The sequence below is a fragment of the Salmo salar genome, unplaced genomic scaffold (assembly GCF_905237065.1).
Source record: "Salmo salar unplaced genomic scaffold, Ssal_v3.1, whole genome shotgun sequence".
Classification (NCBI taxonomy): Eukaryota; Metazoa; Chordata; class Actinopteri; order Salmoniformes; family Salmonidae; genus Salmo; species Salmo salar.
Genome location: NW_025548761.1, coordinates 1,275,896 through 1,299,696, shown reverse-complemented (window position 1 = coordinate 1,299,696; position 23,801 = coordinate 1,275,896). Strand labels below are relative to the sequence as shown.

Sequence of the window (23,801 nt, the reverse complement as noted above, 5' to 3'; positions counted from 1 at the left end):
GGATATTGCATCATATTGTTGATATTTTAATCAATGGCATTTCCTTACAATGCTCATTAGTCTTTCAGTTGTTAGTCTTCTGTTTTTTATCCTCATATTTGTGTACTAAATGTTTATTTTCATAGTTTTTTCCTGTGAAGCCATTGTGTTGCATCCATGTCTGACATGTGCTGTATAAATAAAGCTTGATTTGATTTGAACACATTGTAAAACAAATTTACCCAATGACTGACCAATCAACAAACTATTGGTCCACCTTAGTATGAAAAACCGTATCAATCACTCTTTTCCAGCCTGCTGAAGGCGTGGTGGAGTGGTAAACACCACCCCCGGCTCTACCAGGGGCTTGAGGTGGTCTCCCACAGCTCTGCTTATGTCATGTTCTGTGGCCTTGCTTTTCCATTTCTTGACTGTCCCTGCAACACAGAAATAAACACATTTAGTCATATTATATAAAACACTCAAAGTAATGGATATGGAGCATCTAGGGCCTCAGTTACACCTGGCACCTAAATGTGACTTCTGATCACTCCAAGCTGCATTAGGTTCAGATCTACCAGGATGGGCATTTGACATAGTCTGGATGCAGTCCGGCCATTGAATATGCATAAGCAATGTAAAGATATGCTGGGAAAAGTACATTTTACACAAATGACCTTCATAAATCAAATGTTGTTGGTCACATACAGGTGTTCAGCAGATGTTATTGCGGGTGTAGCGAAATGCTTGTCCACAACAAATACCTAATACACACAAATCTAAGTAAAGGAATGGAATTAGGAATATATAAATATATGGATAAACAATGTCAGAGCAGCATAGACTGAGATACAGTTTATACATAGAGATGAGAAATGATATGTAAACATTATTAAAGGGACTAGTGTTCCATTTATTAAAGTGGCCAATGATGTCAAGTCTATATGTAGGCTGCAGCCTCTCTGTGCTATTTAACAGTCTGATGGCCTTGAGATAGAAGCTGTTTTTCAGTCTTTCGGTCTCAGCTTTGATGCACCTGTACTGATATCGCCTTCTGAATGATAGCGGGTGAACAGGCAGTGGCTCAGGTGGCTCGGGTAATAACAAAAAACATGTATGTATGCCTAAGGGGAAATTCACTTTCATACAGCTTAAAGGGGTGAGAAATTACACCGATATCAGTGGACAATTTGCACTAATGTAAATAAATATAGATGATGGAACATATTCCCTTTTGCTGATGTGATGAACCGCTAAGGGGACATAAATATTTACCATCTAAACCATGTGTGACCTCTCACCTCTCTGGCTGTAGAAGTGTTCTGCCTAACCAGTCCCTCAACAGCTCTCTGACTGAGCTCCACCCTCACTGGGTCTTCAGAGGAGAGGAAGGCTGAGGAGGGATGGAAGGATGAATGGATCAGTCACTCAATAAAGTGTAGAGCTGCTGTCTATGCTGTCTGACAAAATCACAATTTTAGTAGTTCGTTAAAGTAAATAACGCTTTATGACTGCTGAATACCAACTATTAAATCACTTAGGGTTTAGGGTAGGGATGTCCCAAGGATCCCAGATAGCATTGACCATTGTGCATTCTTCTGTCTCTTTTACATAGCAGGTGATGGGTTCTGACTTCTGAACTTGAAAATATTAAATATCCTTATTATGTGAAATTGAATGAAACAATGTATGTTGATGCTGATATGATGTACAATATTCCATGATGTTTCTATATGATAACAATAGAGTAATATATTTAATATGTCATATACTATTTTTTAACAGTTTCACTAATTAATTTTAATTAACTTAATCATTATGATTCAACATCAGTTCACCTTCTCTCCTCATACTGTATTGGAGCAGCAGCAGCTGACTGCCCAGTTCAACATCAGTTCACCGTCTCACCTCATACTGTATTGGAGCAGCAGCAGCTGACTGCCCGGTTCAACATCAGTTCACCGTCTCACCTCATACTGTATTGGAGCAGCAGCAGCTGACTGCCCAGTTCAACATCAGTTCACCGTCTCACCTCATACTGTATTGGAGCAGCAGCAGCTGACTGCCCAGTTCAACATCAGTTCACCGTCTCACCTCATACTGTATTGGAGCAGCAGCAGCTGACTGCCCAGTTCAACATCAGTTCACCGTCTCACCTCATACTGTATTGGAGCAGCAGCAGCTGACTGCCCAGTTCAACATCAGTTCACCGTCTCACCTCATACTGTATTGGAGCAGCAGCAGCTGACTGCCCAGTTCAACATCAGTTCACCGTCTCACCTCATACTGTATTGGAGCAGCAGCAGCTGACTGCCCAGTTCAACATCAGTTCACCGTCTCACCTCATACTGTATTGGAGCAGCAGCAGCTGACTGCCCGGTTCAACATCAGTTCACCGTCTCATCTCATACTGTATTGGAGCAGCAGCAGCTGACTGCCCAGTTCAACATCAGTTCACCGTCTCACCTCATACTGTATTGGAGCAGCAGCAGCTGACTTGATCGTTGATACTAATCATCATGTTTGAATCTGAGAGTAAATAGAGCCGACTACACTCTAAAAATGACGGGTTCAACTGGAGTTGTTCTCAGATCCCCTAAGAACCGTAGGGTTCTTGGTCAATGAAAAACAGCCACAAAAGGTTCTTCAAAGAACTTGTTAGAAGGTGGGTTCATCGAGGAACCTCCATTGTTGCTGGACTGTGTTTTAGTACTATATCTCTTTACACAATGATGAAAATAATCATGGCCTCTAAACCTTCAAGCTGCATACTGGACCCTATTCCAACTAAACTACTGAAAGAGCTGCTTTCTGTGCTTGGCCCTCCTATGTTGAACATAATAAACGGCTCTCTATCCACCGGATGTGTACCAAACTCACTAAAAGTGGCAGTAATAAAGCCTCTCTTGAAAAAAGCCAAATCTTGACCCAGAAATTATAAAAAACTATCGGCCTATATCGAATCTTCCATTCCTCTCAAAAATTTTAGAAAAAGCTGTTGCGCAGCAACTCACTGCCTTCCTGAAGACAAACAATGTATATGAAACGCTTCAGTCTGGTTTTAGACCCCATCATAGCACTGAGACTGCACTTGTGAAGGTGGTAAATGACATTTTAATTAGATCTTAGTGCTGCTTTTGATACCATCGATCACCACATTCTTTTGGAGAGATTGGAAACCCAAAATGGTCTACATGGACAAGTTCTGGCCTGGTTTAGGTCTTATCTGTCGGAAAGATATCAATTTGTCTCTGTGAATGGTTTGTCCTCTGACAAATCAACTGTAAATTTCGGTGTTCCTCAAGGTTCTGTTTTAGGACCACTATTGTTTTCACTATATATTTTACCTCTTGGGGATGTCATTCAAAAACATAATGTTAAATTTCACTGCTATGCGGATGACACACAGCTGTACATTTCAATGAAACATGGTGAAGCCCCAAAATTGCCCTCGCTAAAAGCCTGTGTCTCAGACATAAGGAAGTGGATGGCTGCAAACTTTCTACTCTTAAACTCGGACAAAACAGAGATGCTGTTCTAGGTCCCAAGAAACAAAGAGATCTTCTGTTGAATCTGACAATTAATCTGGATGGTTGTACAGTCGTCTCAAATAAAACTGTGAAGGACCTCGGCGTTACTCTGGACCCTGATCTCTCTTTTGAAGAACATATCAAGACTGTTTCAAGGACAGCTTTTTTCCATCTACGTAACATTGCAAAAATCAGAAACTTTCTGTCCAAAAATGACGCAGAAAAATTAATCCATGCCTTTGTTACTTCTAGGTTGGACTACTGCAATGCTCTACTTTCCGGCTACCCGGATAAAGCACTAAATAAACTTCAGTTAGTGCTAAATACGGCTGCTAGAATCCTGACTAGAACCCAAAAATTGATCATATTACTCCAGTGCTAGCCTCCCTACACTGGCTTCCTGTTAAGGCAAGGGCTGATTTCAAGGTTTTACTGCTAACCTACAAAGCATTACATGGGCTTGCTCCTACCTATCTTTCCGATTTGGTCCTGCCGTACATACCTACACGTACGCTACGGCCTCCTAATTGTTCCTAGAATTTCTAAGCAAACAGCTGGAGGCAGGGCTTTCTCCTGTAGAGCTCCATTTTTATGGAATAGTCTGCCTATCCATGTGAGACGCAGACTCAGTCTCAACTTTTAAGTCTTTACTGAAGACACATCTCTTCAGTAGGTCCTATGATTAAGTGTAGTCTGGCCCAGGGGTGTGAAGGTGAACGGAAAGGCTGGAGCAACGAACCGCCCTTGCTGTCTCAGCCTGGCCGGTTTCCCCTCTTTCCACTGGGATTCTCTGCCTCTACCCCTATTACGGGGGCTGAGTCACTGGCTTACTGGTGTTCTTCCATGCCGTCCCTGGGAGGGGTGCGTCACTTGAGTGGGTTGAGTCACTGACGTGGTCTTCCTGTCTGGGTTGGCGCCCCCCTTTGGGCTGTGCCGTGGCGGAGATCTTTGTGGGCTATACTCGGCCTTGTCCCGGGATGGTATGTTGGTGGTTGGAGATATCACTCCAGTGGTGTGGAGGCTGTGCTTTGGCAAAGTGGGTGGGGTTATATCCTGCCTGTTTGGCCCTGTCTGGGGGTGTCATCGGATGGGGCCACAGTGTCTTCTGACCCCTCCTGTCTCAGCCTCCAGTATTTATGCTGCAGTAGTTTATGTGTCGGGGTGCTAGGGTCAGTGTGTCACATCTGGAGTATTTCTCTTGTCTTTTCTGGTGTCCTGTGTGAATTTAAGTATGCTCTGTCTAATTCTCTCTTTCGCTTTCTTTCTTTCTTTCTTTCTCTCTCTTGGAGGACCTGAGCCCTAGGACCATGCCTCAGGACTACCTGGCTTGATGACTCCTTGCTGTCCCCAGTTTACCTGGCCGTGCTGCTGCTCCAGTTCCAACTGTTCTGCCTGCAGCTATGGAACCCTGACCTGTTCACCGGACATACTACCTGTCCCAGACCTGTTGTCCCAGACCTGCTGGAACGCTGACCTATTCACCGGACGTGCTACCTGTCACAGACCTGCTGTTTTCAACTCTCTAGAGACAGCAGAAGCTGTAGAGATACTCTCAAAGATCGGCTATGAAAAAGCCAACTGACACTTACTCTTGTGTTACTGACTTGTTGCTCCCTCGACAACTACTATGATTATTATTATTTGACAATGCTGGTCATTTATGAACATTTGAACATCTAGGCCATGTGCTGTTATAATCTCCACCCAGCACAGCCAGAAGAGGACTGGCCACCCCTCATAGCCTGGTTCCTCTCTAGGTTTCTTCCTAGGTTTTGGCATTTCTAGGGAGTTTTTCCTAGCCACCGTGCTTCTACACCTGCATTGCTTGCTGTTTGGGGTTTTAGGCTGGGTTTCTGTACAGCACTTTGAGATATCAGCTGATGTAAGAAGGGCTTTATAAATACATTTGATTTGATTTGACTTCTTCCGGGAACGTCGCAATTACAACTGAAAACGATGGTGACAAGTTTGGATGCGACAACAGTTAAAAAGGTTAAGTTGTGTTGATGTTTGGCTCTGAATATGTCTCGAAATAATGTATTATAATAATATAACATACTAATAATGAATAACAAAGACAATGATGGTTTTCTGTGAATATCTTCCATAACGTTACTATAGTTAATTATCGTAAATATTAGAAAGCCGGGTTTAACCGTTGGCGTTGTATGAGCTACAGTACAGTACCGTTAGCTAGCTAGCTAACGTTATGTCCTAACTAGGCACAACTAGGTTTGGATTATTTCCTCAACTATATTCTTTCCCATATATTCTATATCGTTTCCATAAAGCCAACATGGCTTTACACTCTCATTAATGTAAGTTTCCAATCTAGAGCAGTTCTCACTTTTGTGATAATAAACTAGCTAACTTAACTAACTAACTAACTAACTAACTAACTAACTAACTAACTAAGGACAGTGACCTGTCCAGACGAGATGTTACAACGAACTGAATCGTCAATGGAGGTCTTCCTCTTTATATAGCCTGCTACAGCATGCAATACTATTAACTCACAAGGGGGCATAACGTTACATGGACAATACTATCCCATTCTGGAAACGTTACATGTACAATACTATCCCATTTTGGAAACGTTACATGTACAATACTATGCCATTTTGGAAACGTTACATGTACAATACTATCCCATTTTGGAAACGTTACATGTCCGCCCCCTTGTGGAGGGAAATTAATATCTTAGATGGTAGCTGTAGATGGGATTCAAATGCATAATGGTATTAATACAGTGTCTAGACTACCTCTCTTGTATAAATGCCCTTCAGAATCCAAACACAGTATTGCCACGCAGCAAAATGTTGCGTATAATCTTTCAAGTCAGCCTGATAAAATATTGAACAATTTGTGTACAAAGATATCTTGAAATGTGATATTAGGGCTGTATGGCAGTACTGTTACTGTATGGCAGTACTGTATTGGCTAGTGCTTTCTCCAATATGTTCTTCTATTTTACATTACATTGTATGTTGATGCCATTAATCTTTCAATATTTATTTAATATATGTATATATATATATACATTACGTTTTAATGCTTGTAAGACTGTTCTTTGACACATTTTCTCTTCCTTTGAAATTGTTATAGGACAGAACATGGACACAATGCAATTGGGATCAAGAAGAAGGTACAGATATGTTGTAGGACAGCTGCATTTGAAGTGTACATTTAACCTACATAGCAGTCAATACAAACTGACATCTATTAGCGTACAAATGTGTGCAAATGATCTTTTCAGAAATGAATCAAGTCCATGGAATGGATATAGACAAAAATATAATTCAAGGACTATCAGAGGTAGAGAGGCGAGGCAGGGGTGAGGACATCATCCTGCTATTTTGACAGTCCCTGAAGGACAATACAGAAGAGGTATCTGCTCTTATTCCTTCCCTTTCTCTAATGTATTTTGTAATAAAATTATCAAGTGTAGTAAGATCATTGCTTTACTTTACTAGGACTAGAGACCACAGCAGCGATTCTGCTCTTGCCCTACCTCTTCAATGAGGACCCGAGTGGCCTTTATGTCCGTGACAAGGTATGTCTATGCACCAATCATCTGTTTCTTCATAAACATAGGTGTTCATGCTGATATAAAACTACAGCTGAACATTTGTTATGTTCTTTGTTAATTGTTTGTGTATTAATCTTTTCTTACTTTTGTTGACACAGATTTCACCGCTCTTCACTCCTTTACTGCACATCGGTGGAAATCCATTTCACCATGAGAGTGAAATCCCGCTGGCCTTTGATGGGGAGAACATCCAGGCCCTCGAGGACGTCCCCATGGGACTTGGAGCTCTGCTACGGCTGGATTTTTATTTTCCCTTAAATTTCCCCAAAATGTCAGTAAAACACTTATGTTGTTAAGTTACTGTGTTCTGGGGATAAGATAAGTTGGGCTGAAGTTACCAGGGCCGGTCATAAAGATGGAAAACTTCCTAACATAACTAAGTGGATATGATATACACACTAAAGTTGAAAAATGTGTATTTAGCATCAAGTCTACAATGTTGTTAGTTGACCTGTGAATCATTTTTAATGTTGTTTTTATTGTACATCATTATTATTGTTGCAATATTGTAATTTGTTTTGTTTGGTAAATTGTTTTGTAAATATTAATTCATATTTGTGGTGGCACTAAATAAACAATGAATTATTTAAATCAATACTGTCAATATTGTTATTATTAATATTAAAATGTGTTTTTATAATGGAGGGAGGGTGGACAGGGAGTTTAAAAAATTAACCCCAAAAGGTTATTTGAGGAACCATGATAAGGGGTTCTTCAAAGAACTTAGAGGTTCCCACAAAAGGTTCTTCAAATAACTTTTAGGGGTTCCCCCACAGTTCCAATTTGAAGAACCCCTACAGGATACTCCAGGAACCTTTACTTTTTAGAGTGTATATTGATAAAAGTCACCTGGTCCGAGAGACATTTACATAGTTATACATGTATAAACCAATTTGGGGTGAAATAGCGGCCACAACAGACAGACCTGATATCGACCATAATTCGACGTCCATGGACGTCACGTGCTGAGTGGGTATGACCAAAGTTATTCTATTTAGCTACACTTTGTAGTACATTTTAACACTATAATAAATGTTTCTGATGCCACATCGCCCGTTTTCAAAGGGAGTCGTTGGTTTTTAGGGGCAGTCGCTTTTTAGCTTTTTGTCTGAAAGTATTTTCTCAACTGCGATACCAACTCCACTCTATAAGGAATGTGAAATGATTTATACTTGTACTTTTAATACTTAAGTATATTTTAACAATTACATTTACTTTTGATATTTAAAACCAAATACTTTTAGACTTTTACTTTCCCTTTTACTTGAGTAATTTTCTATTAAAGGTATTTTTACTTTTACTCAAGGATGACAATTCAGTACTTTTTTCCACCACTGCACATAACTGAGATTTATAGCTGGTAAGATCCCTGGGTGGACCAATTCAAAACTGTGGGGATATAGAAAATCTGATTACAGCTATTATTATAAATTAAACTGAGCCTTACACTGTGCATTCCATCTCAATTATATGAGGATTAAGAACGACTAAGACCTGAAATCAAAATGCTGAACAAAAGAAAAAAAGCATTTTGTTTGATGGCATACAGATTTATCTTTTAAGTTTCGGGAGGTACAAGATCTGTACCCTTGTTAAACGTCTTTGGTTGTAACTAAAGTGGAGATGACAGGCGGAAATGTCCCCTGTGTGCCCATAGCAATGCCTGAGGCTGTGGGGGGACACTGTCACAACAACTACACAACTGATCCTCACAGCAAGACATGACTTCATCCGCACAATCTTTTAGTTTTACAACAAAACAAATCTCACAAACCAATGCAAATGACAAAAGAGAAGCAGTATAACAATAGACTAACAAATGCCCTTGATACAAATTAAAATGGATATAGAGGTGTCTGTGCAAAGTAAAATGCCTAAGTGGTAGGCAGAAGTGTGTGGTGAACGTTTGAGGAGCAGTGGTAGCTAGCTGGGTAAGGAGGGCTGACTGACCACGGGGCTTATGAAGCTTGTGTTTGTCATGCATGCAGTGGATGTGTGTTTGTTTGTGTGAGGAGAGCCGTGGCGATCTCCTTGGGTGAGAGGCGAGGCGTAGGGAAGGCTGTTGGATTAGGGGCTAGGTCAGGGCTCCCACCCTGGAGCAGGAATAATGGACTGGCCATCTCTACTCGATGTCCCCCCAAGCCAGGGCTGTCTTTACTGTCATGGCCTAGCTGTACTAGAACACAGCAGTGACTCCATCTCTCTCACACTCCCTCGCCTCCTTATCTCTTTTCTACCCTTCTCCAAAGTCCACTCAATCTATGACGACTCCCCCATACTGCATATCTCTTCCCAGCCTTCTCTTTCCACACCTTCTCTCATCTACCTCTAACTTTCTCTATGAATCCATTTTATTTTGCTGTTACAGGATGTGTGAAGAGCACTGTGAAAGGCGCTTTATTCCTGAATCCAGCTATCCGTAGATCTATAGGTGACTCCTCGCTTGCTCTGTTGATCTTTGTTGTGTTTGTTAACCATGTACAGTAGTCTCATCGTTCTACTCCCTGTCAATATACTGTGGTCTCAATCACACTCATCTAATGAACAGGCACCCCACCCAGAGCACGTCACTCCATCAACTGTCCTGTTGTCTGCAGCTAGGGAGAGCCAGCAGCACAGGACTTAGTGAACAAAGCAACACATATTGTGAGTGTGACTGTATCTGTGTGTACGGTATGAGAAGAGCGATACAGAGACACAGAACGTCATTGTTCTCTACACTCAATCATAAAAGTTCACTTTCCAAAGCACATCTTTGTTTTTTGTTTTTTACCTGGAAGCCATATCAAATATATCTCAGATTATAAGTAAATGCATAGTAACAGCTCATTACCACAATTAAACTAAACAACACAGCCTCTGTCGACACGTCATCTGACTTCAGACAGAAGCTGTTGAATATTTTTTTACCGCAAACATAACATACGTTATAGCAAGCGTATGAAATATACATAACTCGGCATCTAGTAGATATTCAGTTTTCCCGATTATAAACAGATAGAAATGCCATGCACCACAAGTGATTCATTTCAATAAAAAGGCTTACTTCAAGTCTAGCAAACCAAACACTATAATTTCAGTACAACATGCAGTTGAACACATGTACAGTATATAAACTATCAAGAGAATCTCACCTGCATTGTCACTGCACTTGTTAAAAGTCCACCTTTAGTGCCTGCAATATTGTGGAGAAGTATATGGTCCAATGGTCATTGATGCCCTTTTCGGAGTAAATCCGGCTGATAGGAGAAATGTATAGTCCTTGTATCACGCTGCCTCCACAGAATTCGTACACCTACAGTAGACAGAGAAGCACTGCGTCACTGTACTGTCTTTCTTGCATTCTTTATTTACTTCACTCTCTGTGTTTCAGCCTTCACTATCTGTCTGTCTCTCTCTCACTCTCTCTCAACCTCTTTTGCTTTCTCTCTCTCTCTCTCTAGTAGTCTCTGAGTCTCTCTCACATGAGCACGCTTTCTCGCTCTTCCACAATTACAGCTGCAAGCTACAGTCCACACAGAGCAGCTTCTCTCTCCCAGTCTCTTCCCCCCACACTTTCCCTCCCCCTTCTGTCTCTCACCACTCCAAGCGACTTATATGCCCTATGTCTTGTGCGCTCTCTACACTCATAAAAAAGGTGCTATCTGTCCCCATAAGAGAACCATTTGACTAACCTTTTTGGTTCCAAGTAGAACACTTTTGGTTCCTGATAGAAACTTTGAGGTTCCATGTAGAACCATTTCCACAGAGGGTTCTACATGGAACTAGTGCTGAGCGATAAGTGTTTTTTGAGCTCGATTCGGTTTTGGGTTCGATTATAAAAAAATAATTATGTTTTTTTATTTTGTTTACGATAATTTTTTTCAAAATTAAATGCATTATGAAATAATGACATTCAAATGATTTTAGAGCTTTTTAATTGAAATTCTAAAGCCAACAACAGTGAACATTCACATTCAATTATTTCTGTCAGGTCCACATTGGGTTGACATCAATAGAAAAATAGGAAATTGCTATGAAATAATACAATATTTCAGTTGTGTATATTACTTAGTTTTATTTGATGGCTTTATTATTTTTAATTCCTTAAAGTCATCATCTCATCTCTGCTCAGGCAGTAGCAGCTAGCCAGACAAAGTTATCTCTGCGCACCCTGTACTGTACTGTCTTTAGTCATCCTATTCAGCTAGGCAAGCCTGCCTAAGTATGTTGCAGAGCTGTCTGACAAAATTATTTGACTAGCTCTTCAAAGTAGATAACCAACCTGGACTGGGGGTAGATGTAACTTAGTAAACGAAATCTGGGACACTTCAATTATACTGAACAAAAATATAAATGCAATGTGCAACAATTTCAAAGATTTTACTGAGTTACAGTTCATATAAGGAAATCAGTCAATTTAAATAAATTCATTAGACCCTAATCTATGGATTTCACATGACTGGGAACACAGATATGCATCTGTTGGTCACAGATACGTAAAACAATATTGGCCTCATTATGGGCCTCAGAATCTCGTCACGGTATTTATGTGCATTCAAATTGCCATTTTTTGTTGTCTGTATTTTATGCCTACCCATACCATAACCCCACCGCCACCATGGGGCACTATGTTCACACGTTGACATCAGCAAACCTCTCGCCCACACAACGCCATACACGTGGTCTGCGGTTGAGAGGCCGGTTGGTCGTACTGCCAAATTCTTTAAAGCAACGTTGGAGGTGGCTTCTGGTAGAGAAATTAACATTAAATTATCTGGCAACAGCTTTGGTGGACATTCTTGCAGTCAGCATGCCAATTGCACGGTCCCTCAAAACTTGAGACATCTGTGGCATTGTGTTGTGTGACAAAACTGCACATTTTAGAGTGGCCCTTTATTGTCCCCCAGCACAAGGTGCACCTGTGTAATGATCATGCTGTTTATTCAGCTTCTTGATATGCCACACCTGTCAGGTGGATGGATTATCTTAGCAAAAGAGAAATGCTCACTAACAAGGATGTAAACAAAATGTGAGAGAAATAAGCTTTTTGTGCGTATGGAACATTTCTGGGATATTTTATTTCAGCTCATGAAACATGGGACCAACACTTTACATGTTGAGTTTATATTTTTGTTCAATGTAGTATGATGTTACGAATTACAATTCGTATGATATGTTGCTAATTGCAATTTGTTATGAATTGCAAATAATGCAATATGTTATGAATTTGCTAAACTTCAAATTTGTTGTGGCTAACGTTAGCTAGGTGGCTAACACTAACCTTAACTAGGTGGCTAACGTTAGCTAGGTGGCTAACACTAACCTTAACTAGGTGGCTAACGTTAGCTAGGTGGCTAACACTAACCTTAACTAGGTGGCTAACGTTAGCTAAGCTAGAGGATAGGGTTAGGGGTTATTGTTAGGGTTAAGGTTAGGGTTGAGGTTAGGAGTTTGGTTAAAGGGATAAGGTTAGGGGAAGGTTTAGCTAACATGCCAAGTAGTTGCAAAGTAGCTAAAAAGTAGTTGCTAATTAGCAAAAATGTTAAAGTTGTACATGATGAGATTCAAATACACAACCTTTGGGTTGCTAGACCCAACCACCCCGACCAACCACCCAACTTTTGTTTTTGCCATAATTAACCTTCTGTCTTATGTAACCATACCAAACATAACACATCATACTAATTTGGAGGTCCCGGATTTACATTTACTATGTTACGTCTAGTCTATGAGACCAGGCTGAGATAAGGCATACTTTCACAAACTGTCTCTATCCCTCTCTCATTGTTGTGTTGTGTACATCTCCTATGTGGTTTATGCGGTCTGTGTATCTAACCTAAAGTAGCAGGCGTAAAAGTTTCTCTCTGTCCGAGCTGGAAAGAACAGCCAGCTTGCAGAGGTGCAAAATGTACTCAATAGTCATAGTTGAGTAAAAGTAAAGATACCTTAATAGAAAATGACTCAAGTAGTAGTGGAAGTCACCCAGTAAAATACGACTTCAGTAATTAGATTTTTATTTTAATTTAACTAGGAAAGTCAGTTAAGAACAAATATTTATTATTTACAATGACGGCCTACCCTGGTCAAAACCGGACGACGCTGGGCCAATTGTGCGCCACCCTATGGGACTCTCAATCACGGCCGGATGTGATACAGCCTGGATTCAAACCAGGGACTGAAGTGACACCTCTTGCACTGAGATGCAGTGCCTTAGACCGCTGCGCCACTCAGGAATAAAAGTCTAAAAGTATTTGGTTTTAAATATACTTAAAATAAATGGAATTGCTAAAGTAAAAATAATTTCAAAATACTTATATTAAGCAAACCAGATGGCACAATGTTTTTGTGGATAGCAAGAAAGACATCTGCCTCACCTGCCCTGAATGACGGGTTGCCACTGGCTAGTACACATGATTCAATTATTTTGGATAAGATATTTGTATTTGTCAAAAGGGCAGTTGAGCATCGTGTCACCAGAATAAGACCCTCGATATTTATTGGAAAGGAGCACCAAGCTCATCACCGTGCACTTTCAACACTGTGAAATTCATCATAATATACTTAATCTGTTGCCTAAGAAACTGCATGGTTTCCTGAGTAGTAGTGGGAGGGCCACACTCAATATCATCGCGTGACAAGTTTACTTCGATATGATGGAAATGACATAAAGATTTGAGCATAAAGGCGTTTCCACCGCCATTTCTCGCATAATTAATTTTACAGACAAAAATATCCCACCATGTCGAACGAACAAATTAAAAACTGTTGATAAAAACGTGGTTAATGTAGTTAATTACGACATTTCTGCGCTGAACTAGGTTGAATATTTGGTTAATGAAAACTACAACTCCCTTCAGCCCAGTGTCCCACATAGTTCTTGACTTGATTTCTCTCGTGAATGATTTGATTTCTCTCTCGAGAAACGGCGCGTTGGGATCACAGAAATAACGAACTAAATGGAATTCAAGTCATTGAACCCACATCGGTCAATTAGTTGTTGAATAACCGGAGAAAAAAATACGAAATTTCGGTTAATCGCTCAGCACTTGCCCTCTCTCCAGTGCTTAATTTTAGCCGGATCCTACTGGAACAGGATCTGGCACCTCTCCGTCTTGGAACAGTTTCGTTTTGTCCGGATCCGGTACCTCTTCTGGCATGAAAAATAATTGTCACTTTTTGCAATGTAAAGATTCTAATAAACGTGATCAAAGTTCTTTGGAGTTGCCTCTTCTTTAACCCCCCCCCCCCCCCCCATCTCTCACTACAATGAGATTCACTTTCTATTATCTCTCTCCCGCTCTCTACTCCGATAGACATGAGCCTGCAACTCTCATCTCTCCAGCATTGCAATTCATAATGTCCTTATAGAGCCGCGCAAAGGGTTGAAATACATTTGACAAAGTTATGGTTACTGCTGTCTGTTGAGAAATACATTAAATAGGCCTAGGCTATTGATGGATTCAATGTCGTTTTCATTGATCTCAGATTCTCAGTTTGTCCGTGTCTAAATTGCCTGTCATTTCGATCATTTTGTGCTTTCAAGACAACTTGGAACTCGAAAAAAATAAGCCGAATCATGATGTTCAGCGTGATCGTCAGGTCGGAAAGTCGGAGCTCTAGAAGAGGCCAGAGTTCCCCATGTGGAATTTCAAATTGGATGACCATCAACAAAAAAATCCAGTCTGAGCTCGTTATTTCCCCAATTTCGCAGTTGTCTTGAACGCACGGAAGTCTGAAGTCGTAGAATGCCCAGCTCCGAGTTCCCAGTTGTTTTGAACGCAGCATTAAAAAAGATCGTGCCAAAATCTCCAATCGTAAAATGACGTAGAATTGCATTAAATGCGTTTATAAAAAGGCCAAACATTTTCTGGACCCTAGGCCACAAACCTTTTTTCCCCATGTGGGCAACTTCTGTAAATGCCTCTACTTACTGCTCTATGCCACTACGCAAATGTGATGATATGCATGCAATGCAGGTCACCCCCCCTCTCGTGCTCACTTGTTCCGGCAACTCCTGATTTACAAATTAGGCACTGTCTAGCTCTTTTTTCTCCCTCAGTCAGTCTTTTTCCAGTAACTCCACAGTCAACAACTCCACAGTCAACAACGTCTAGCCTAGGGGTGTCAAATTCGATTCACAAGTGTCTGCGGGTTTTTGGTTTTTCCTTTCAATAAAGACCTAGACAACCAGGTGAGGGGAGTTCCTAACTAATTAGTGACCTTAATTAATCTATCAAGTACAAGGGTGGAGGGATAACCTGCAGACTCTTGGCCCTCTGTGGAATGAGTTTGACACGTGACTAACCCTTACCTAGCTCTCTCTCTCTCTCTCTGTGGCTTGTATTCTTTCCCCTGGCTTCCTTGTTTGGGCACTCTCTCCCTCCCCTACTCGCTCTCTCCTCTTCCCCCTTTCTCTCCTTTCTCCCCCTCTCTACTCTGTTCCTCTCTCATTCTTCCACCCCTGGCAGTGCACTCTTAATCCCCCCGCCAGAGTCCATGCCCTTGTAGAGCAGAGAGCATACGCTGGCGACCGTCAGCCCAGCTCCAGTTGATGAGGTAGCAGCATATCGCTTAGGGGCCCTGGCATGGGTCACATCCTGCCACGGCCCTGCCGCAGCCTTCAGGGAGGCACCATCCTAGTCAACTCCCCCTCCACTATCACTGCACTTCATGTGTAAGCACTGAGCATTCATGGCTGCTTCACCCAATCATAATAACTTATCACAATAAAATAACAACAGCTTGCAGTCAACGGTAGATCCACCTAGCCAGGTAAACACTTCTTTAATCACTAGATTGTAATACTGGGGTGGTGAACTATTAATGACTTACCACATAATTGTTAACAATATATAAATGAACGTCATATAAATGCACACACTCAATCTCATAGCAATATAACAAGGTCATTCTTCTTTCCGATTTGGATAATCTGGCAACGTCAAAGCATTCCCCCTAGCATGTCCATGTTTGTCTTGTCTTATAATGCATTTGTGTGGTATGGAGCCCACATACCTTCAAATCCAGAAGGCTAAATTAAAATGGCGTGCTGACTGTTAATGGAGTGGGACAAACATATGACTTCACTGTCTGTTGTAGCTTCAAGCTCATGTAATGAATAATACAACAGTCTCCACCTGTATCAGTGCAGTCAATGGGCCTGACAGTTGCTATTTATATGTATATTTTCAGCACAGTGTCTTCCCTCCACGATCACACTCAGTCAACTTGTCCTTGAATTACACAGACAAGATAGCAAAACAATACCCAGAGAAAAGACAGTTTATTATCCTCTTTTAAAACCTAATCAGCATGTAGTGACATAGCCTGATGCAAAATAGAAATTCCAGGAGAAAAACTCTCCATGTAACTAAATTATGCTCTGAATGAAAGTAAGCTCACCCATGCGGTTAATTTGACTAATTTTCTGAAATGACTTTTGTTTCTCATGAGGCGATGTAGCTAGCTAATGAGTTTGTCGGTCCACTCCAGCTGAATAATATGTATAGAGATCCTATTAAATAACTATTCTAGTATTCTAATTCATAATTCTATGGTCATATGACCCACAATGAGAGACAACTGGGGAATGCAGCTGATCGGTAGATTACTACGCTGACATCACAATGTCAGACCTGGGAAGCACTGCTCCCATTGCCTTCCCATGCCCTCCGCCCATTTTCTCGGTCAGTCACAGCACCCCACCCACCCTTTTCCCCACCCCTCCCACTTAATGACCCCATACCTCATTATGATCTGCAAAGTCCCTTGGTGTCCTCTCACCATATTTATTTTTAATTGAACCTTTATTTAACTAGGTAAGTCAGTTGAGAGCAAATTCTTATTTACAATGACGGCCTACCAAAAGGCAAAAGGCCTCCTGCAGAGACGTGGGCCTGGGATTAAAAATAAAAATAAAAACAATATAAATATAGGACAAAACACACATCAAAACAAGAGAGACAACACAACATATGGTCCCCCACAGCACACCCTATCTCTTTAAAGGTACAGCACTCTGGTAAGAATGTACTGTATTTTCAACCACATGGCTGTCAGGTAGAGTCATAGCATCTGTACTGAGAGTGGTGTTATTGATATTTTTGCTACGAGTGCTTTACTATGTAGATTCTCCTCTTGTCATTTGTGAATTATTCCATCCTGTCTCAGAAGCACTCTGATGTAGCCAATGGTAATGTGCAGTTTGAACCATAACAACGTTTTAGTAAAGGGATGAGGGATGGCACTGGAATCCTCATCTCTCCCAAGTGGACATTCTCTCTTTCTCCCCTGACCCATCTGTCTATCTCCTCATTTGAATTCCATGCTGTCACAGTTACCAGCCCTTTCAAGCTTAACATCCTTATCATTTATCGCCCTCCAGGTTCCCTTGGAGAGTTCATCAATGAGCTTGACGCCTTGATAAGTTCCTTTCCTGAGGATGGCTCACCTCTCACAGTTCTGGGTGACTTTAACCTCCCCACGTCTACCTTCGACTCATTCCTCTCTGCCTCCTTCTTTCCACTCCTCTCCTCTTTCGACCTCACCCTCTCACCTTCCCCCCCTACTCACAAGGCAGGCAATACGCTTGACCTCATCTTTACTAGATGCTGTTCTTCCACTAATCTCATTGCAACTCCCCTCCAAGTCTCCGACCACTACCTTGTATCCTTTTCCCTCTCGCTCTCATCCAACACTTCTCACTCTCCCCCTACTCGGATGGTATTGCGCCGTCCCAACCTTCGCTCTCTCTCTCCCGCTACTCTCTCCTCTTCCATCCTATCATCTCTTCCCTCTGCTCAAACCTTCTCCAACCTATCTCCTGATTCTGCCTCCTCAACCCTCCTCTCCTCCCCTCTCTGCATCCTTTGATTTCCTCTGTCCCCTATCCTCCAGGCCGGCTCGGTCCTCCCCTCCTGCTCCGTGGCTCGACGACTCACTGCGAGCTCACAGAACAGGGCTCCGGGCAGCCGAGCGGAAATGGAGGAAAACTCCGCCTCCCTGCGGACCTGGCATCCTTTCACTCCCTCCTCTCTACATTTTCCTCTTCTGTCTCTGCTGCTAAAGCCACTTTCTACCACTCTAAACTCCAAGCATCTGCCTCTAACCCTAGGAAGCTCTTTGCTACCTTCTCCTCCCTCCTTAATCCTCCTCCCCCCCTCCTCCCTCTCTGCGGATGACTTCGTCAACCATTTTGGAAAGAAGGTTGACGACATCCGATCCTCGTTTGCTAAGTCAAACGACACTGCTGGTCCTGCTCACACTGCCCTACCCTGTGCTTTGACCTCTTTCTCCCCTCTCTCTCCAGATGAACTCTCGCGTCTTGTGACGGCCGGCCGCCCAACAACCTGCCCACTTGACCCTATCCCCTCCTCTCTTCTCCAGACCATTTCCGGAGACCTTCTCCCCTACCTCACCTCGCTCATCAACGCATCCTTGACCGCTGGCTACGTCCCTTCCGTCTTCAAGAGAGCGAGAGTTGCACCCCTTCTGAAAAAAACCTACACTCGATCCCTCCGATGTCAACAACTACAGGCCAGTATCCCTTCTTTCCTTTCTCTCCAAAACTCTTGAACGCGCCGTGCTTGGCCAGCTCTCTTGCTATCTCTCTCAGAATGACCTTCTTGATCCTAATCAGTCAGGTTTCAAGACTGGGCATTCAACTGAGACTGCTCTTCTCTGTGTCACGGAGGCTCTCCGCACTGCTAAAGCTAACTCTCTCTCCTCTGCTCTCATCCTTCTAGACCTATCTGCTGCCTTTGATACTGTGAACCATCAGATCCTCCTCTCCACCCTCTCCGAGTTGGGCATCTCCGGCACCGCGCACGCTTGGATTGCGTCCTACCTGACAGGTCGCTCCTACCAGGTGGCGTGGCGAGAATCTGTCTCCGCACCACGTGCTCTCACCACTGGTGTCCCCCAGGGCTCTGTTCTTGGCCCACTCCTATTCTCGCTATACACCAAGTCACTTGGCTCTGTCATATCCTCACATGGTCTCTCATATCATTGCTATGCAGACGACACACAATTAATCTTCTCCTTTCCCCCTTCTGACAACCAGGTGGCGAATCGCATCTCTGCATGTCTGGCAGACATATCAGTGTGGATGACGGATCACCACCTCAAGCTGAACCTCGGCAAGACGGAGCTGCTCTTCCTCCCGGGGAAGGACTGCCCGTTCCATGATCTCGCCATCACGGTTGACAACTCCCTTGTGTCCTCCTCCCAGAGTGCTAAGAGCCTTGGCGTGACCCTGGACAACACCCTGTCGTTCTCCACCAACATCAAGGCGGTGACCCGATCCTGTAGGTTCATGCTCTACAACATTCGCAGAGTACGACCCTGCCTCACACAGGAAGCGGCGCAGGTCCTAATCCAGGCACTTGTCATCTCCCGTCTGGATTACTGCAACTCGCTGTTGGCTGGGCTCCCTGCCTGTGCCATTAAACCCCTACAACTCATCCAGAACGCCGCAGCCCGTCTGGTGTTCAACCTTCCCAAGTTCTCTCACGACACCCCGCTCCTCCGCTCTCTCCACTGGCTTCCAGTCGAAGCTCGCATCCGCTACAAGACCATGGTGCTTGCCTACGGAGCTGTGAGGGGAACGGCACCTCCGTACCTTCAGGCTCTGATCAGGCCCTACACCCAAACAAGGGCACTCCGTTCATCCACCTCTGGCCTGCTCGCCTCCCTACCTCTGAGGAAGCACAGTTCCCGCTCAGCCCAGTCAAAACTGTTCGCTGCTCTGGCACCCCAATGGTGGAACAAGCTCCCTCACGACGCCAGGACAGCGGAGTCAATCACCACCTTCCGGAGACACCTGAAACCCCACCTCTTTAAGGAATACCTAGGATAGGATAAAGTAATCCTTCTAACCCCCCCCCCCTTAAAAGATTTAGATGCACTATTGTAAAGTGGTTGTTCCACTGGATATCATAAGGTGAATGCACCAATTTGTAAGTCGCTCTGGATAAGAGCGTCTGCTAAATGACTTAAATGTAATGTAAATGTATCAGTATAAATAGTGTTAACCCAGTATCAGTATCAATAGTGTTAACCCAGTATCAGTATAAATAGGGTTAACCCAGTATCAGTATCAATAGGGTTAACCCAGTATCAGTATAAATAGTGTTAACCCAGTATCAGTATCAATAGGGTTAACCCAGTATCAGTATCAATAGTGTTAACCCAGTATCAGTATCAATAGGGTTAACCCAGTATCAGTATCAATAGGGTTAACCCAGTATCAGTATCAATAGGGTTAACCCAGTATCAGTATCAATAGGGTTAACCCAGTATCAGTATCAATAGGGTTAACCCAGTATCAGTATCAATAGGGTTAACCCAGTATCAGTATCAATAGTGTTAACCCAGTATCAGTATCAATAGGGTTAACCCAGTATCAGTATCAATAGGGTTAACCCAGTATCAGTATCAATAGTGTTAACCCAGTATCATTATAAATAGGGTTAACCCAGTATCAGTATCAATAGTGTTAACCCAGTATCAGTATCAATAGTGTTAACCCAGTATCAATAGTGTTAACCCAGTATCAGTATCAATAGTGTTAACCCAGTATCAGTATCAATAGGGTTAACCCAGTATCAGTATCAATAGGGTTAACCCAGTGTCAGTATTAATAGTGTTACCCCAGTATCAGTATTAATAGTGTTAACCCAGTATCAGTATTAATAGTGTTAACCCAGTATCAGTATCAATAGGGTTAACCCAGTATCAGTATCAATAGGGTTAACCCAGTATCAGTATCAATAGGGTTAACCCAGTATCAGTATCAATAGGGTTAACCCAGTATCAGTATCAATAGGGTTAACCCAGTATCAGTATCAATAGGGTTAACCCAGTATCAGTATCAATAGGGTTAACCCAGTATCAGTGCTAATTAGTCCCGTGCTTCGACTACTCAGACCCCTAACACATCCGGTCCATTCTGATGACCTCACAGACACCATACCACTTCTGACACCAATGTAGCAAACAGCTGGGCAGGGAAGTGAACCCAGGTCGCACATGTAAAAGGTCAACAACCTACGCATCGCGCCATTGGCACCAATTGGGTCACTTGGTTGGAATTGTGAAGTGGCTCATATAGCGAGGATCACTGCACTATAGTGGAACTATGATACAATTACATTATCATATGAAATGTAGAGGTTCACTACATTATAGAGGAACTATGATACAATTACATTATCATATGAAATGTAGAGTATCACTACATTAAAGTGGAACTATGATACAATTACATTATCATATGAAATGTTAAATGTAGAACTATAATATATGAATATTGATATATTGAATTTGACTTGACCACGTCCAGTCTGCTCCATTTATATGATTAAACTGACAACAACCTGTCTCAGTAGTAGTAGACTGTTAGGAGTGTTTTACTGTCATTCACTATACTAACATTACACCAACCTGTCTCAGTAGTAGTAGACTGTTAGGAGTGTTTTACTGTCATTCACTATACTAACATTACACCAACCTGTCTCAGTAGTAGTAGACTGTTAGGAGTGTTTTACTGTCATTCACTATACTAACATTACACCAACCTGTCTCAGTAGTAGTAGACTGTTAGGAGTGTTTTACTGTCATTCACTATACTAACATTACACCAACCTGTCTCAGTAGTAGTAGACTGTTAGGAGTGTTTTACTGTCATTCACTATACTAACATTACACCAACCTGTCTCAGTAGTAGTAGACTGTTAGGAGTGTTTTACTGTCATTCACTATACTAACATTACACCAACCTGTCTCAGTAGTAGTAGACTGTTAGGAGTGTTTTACTGTCATTCACTATACTAACATTACACCAACCTGTCTCAGTAGTAGTAGACCGTTAGGAGTGTTTTACTGTCATTCACTATACTAACATTACATTTAATTTATCTACACACTTTACAATAATCCCTGGCAGGATTCTCACCTTGAAACTTCATTGTGATTTTTTTCTGTTCTGTTGTGTATATTCTGATGGGTGAGGCCTGAGCTGGAATGTGAAGCTAACTGAAGCTGGCTAGCTTTAGAAAACCAGTATATCAAGCCTGTATCATAGTATACCCCTCAGGCTACGTTCAGGTTTCAGCAAGAGGCAGGTATCAACATGCCGAGTCGTAGGCGACAACCTGGGTTGTATTCATTAGTTTACTCCACAGCCAACAGTTTTAAGATGTTAAATAAAACATAAACCGTTTACTCTAAACGCTGTACAATGTGACCTAAACGGTTTCTGTTGCCGAAACGTTTTGCTACGGTGGGCACTAATGAATACACACAAACTGTTTTGAGGAAGTGTAAGTTGTTGTTAGTCTCTCGAACAATATTTATTTGTCTCTCTTTCACACAACATACCTTCCTGAGTGAAAAGAGTTAACTGTAGATTATAAAGAGAAAATGTTTGTTTGTTGCTTGTTGTGTTTTAAGCCTGTTTTGAGAAGACAAGTCTATAGACCTATGATACAGTACACTCTTAGAATAAAGGGTTCCAAACGGGTCCTCCGGCCGTCCCCATAGGAGAACGCTTTTGGGTTCCAGGTAGAACCCTTCTGGCTTCCATGTAAAACCCTCTGTGGAAAGGGTTCTTCACGGAACCCAGAAGGGTTCTACCTAGTACCAAAAAGGGTTCTACAAAGGGTTCTCCTATGGGGACAGCCAAAGAACCCTTTTAGATTGTAGATAGTGTAGGAGCGATCACCCTGGGGCACACAGATGGGCACAGAACGAATTCACCCCACGCATCTAATTTATATCCAAAACATTTTAAGGAGAGAAGGACTATTATCACACTGTCCACCAAAAATATAATTAACTATATGAATACACATAACAATATCATCAACTATATTAATACACATAACAATATCATCAACTATATTAATACACATAACAATATCATCAACTATATTAATACACACAACAATACCATCAACTATATTAATACACATAACAATATCATCAACTATATTAATACACATAACAATATCACCAACTATATTAATACACACAACAATACCATCAACTATATTAATACACATAACAATATCATCAACTATATTAATACACATAACAATATCATCAACTATATTAATACACACAACAATATCATCAACTATATTAATACACACAACAATATCATCAACTATATTAATTCACATGACAATCGTCGTCTTACCTTTTATCTCTCAATAGAAACAGAGTCTGAATGATCATTCGGTCGTCGAAAGTTACTTTCGTTTGCTCTGCTCATTTACATATCAGGTTCTACCTGTTCTCTCTCCGAGTCCCTCTCTCTTTACAGCTCTTACAATGTGCCTTGGCAAACATTCTACAACTGTCTGGAAGTCTATTGGAGGGATGTGACACCATTCTTCCACAAGAAATTACATCATTTGGTGTTTAATTGATGGTAAGTTTTCAATTGTGTTGAGACTCTGACCTGTCCAATGAGCCACATTGATTAAAGAATCCTACAGTACTTAAACACCCTCTCACTCACACACACACACACACACACACACACACACACACACACACACACACACACACACACACACACACACACACACACACACACACACACACACACACACACACATACAGACTCACAAACAGTGCAGTAATTAGAACCCCTATAGCAGCTATAAGTACTACAGTCTTCTCAACACTCCCCTTCTTTGCCTCTCTCCATCACTTTC

The 23,801-nt window shown here is 41.9% G+C and overlaps 1 long non-coding RNA gene across 2 annotated transcripts; it reads right to left on the bottom strand.

The window, feature by feature from the left end:
• Positions 1 to 332: 332 nt before the first annotated feature.
• LOC123733271 (uncharacterized) lies at positions 333 to 23,346 on the bottom strand. 2 transcript variants are annotated; one of them, XR_006763713.1, is made up of 3 exons: positions 23,279 to 23,330; positions 10,233 to 10,393; positions 333 to 416 (listed from the first exon to the last, which is right to left on the bottom strand). It is a non-coding gene; the product is annotated as an uncharacterized lncRNA (long non-coding RNA). The 2 variants fall into 2 exon arrangements; XR_006763712.1 differs by lacking the exon at positions 333 to 416 and adding an exon at positions 1,280 to 1,372 and having other exon boundaries at positions 23,279 to 23,346.
• Positions 23,347 to 23,801: the final 455 nt, after the last annotated feature.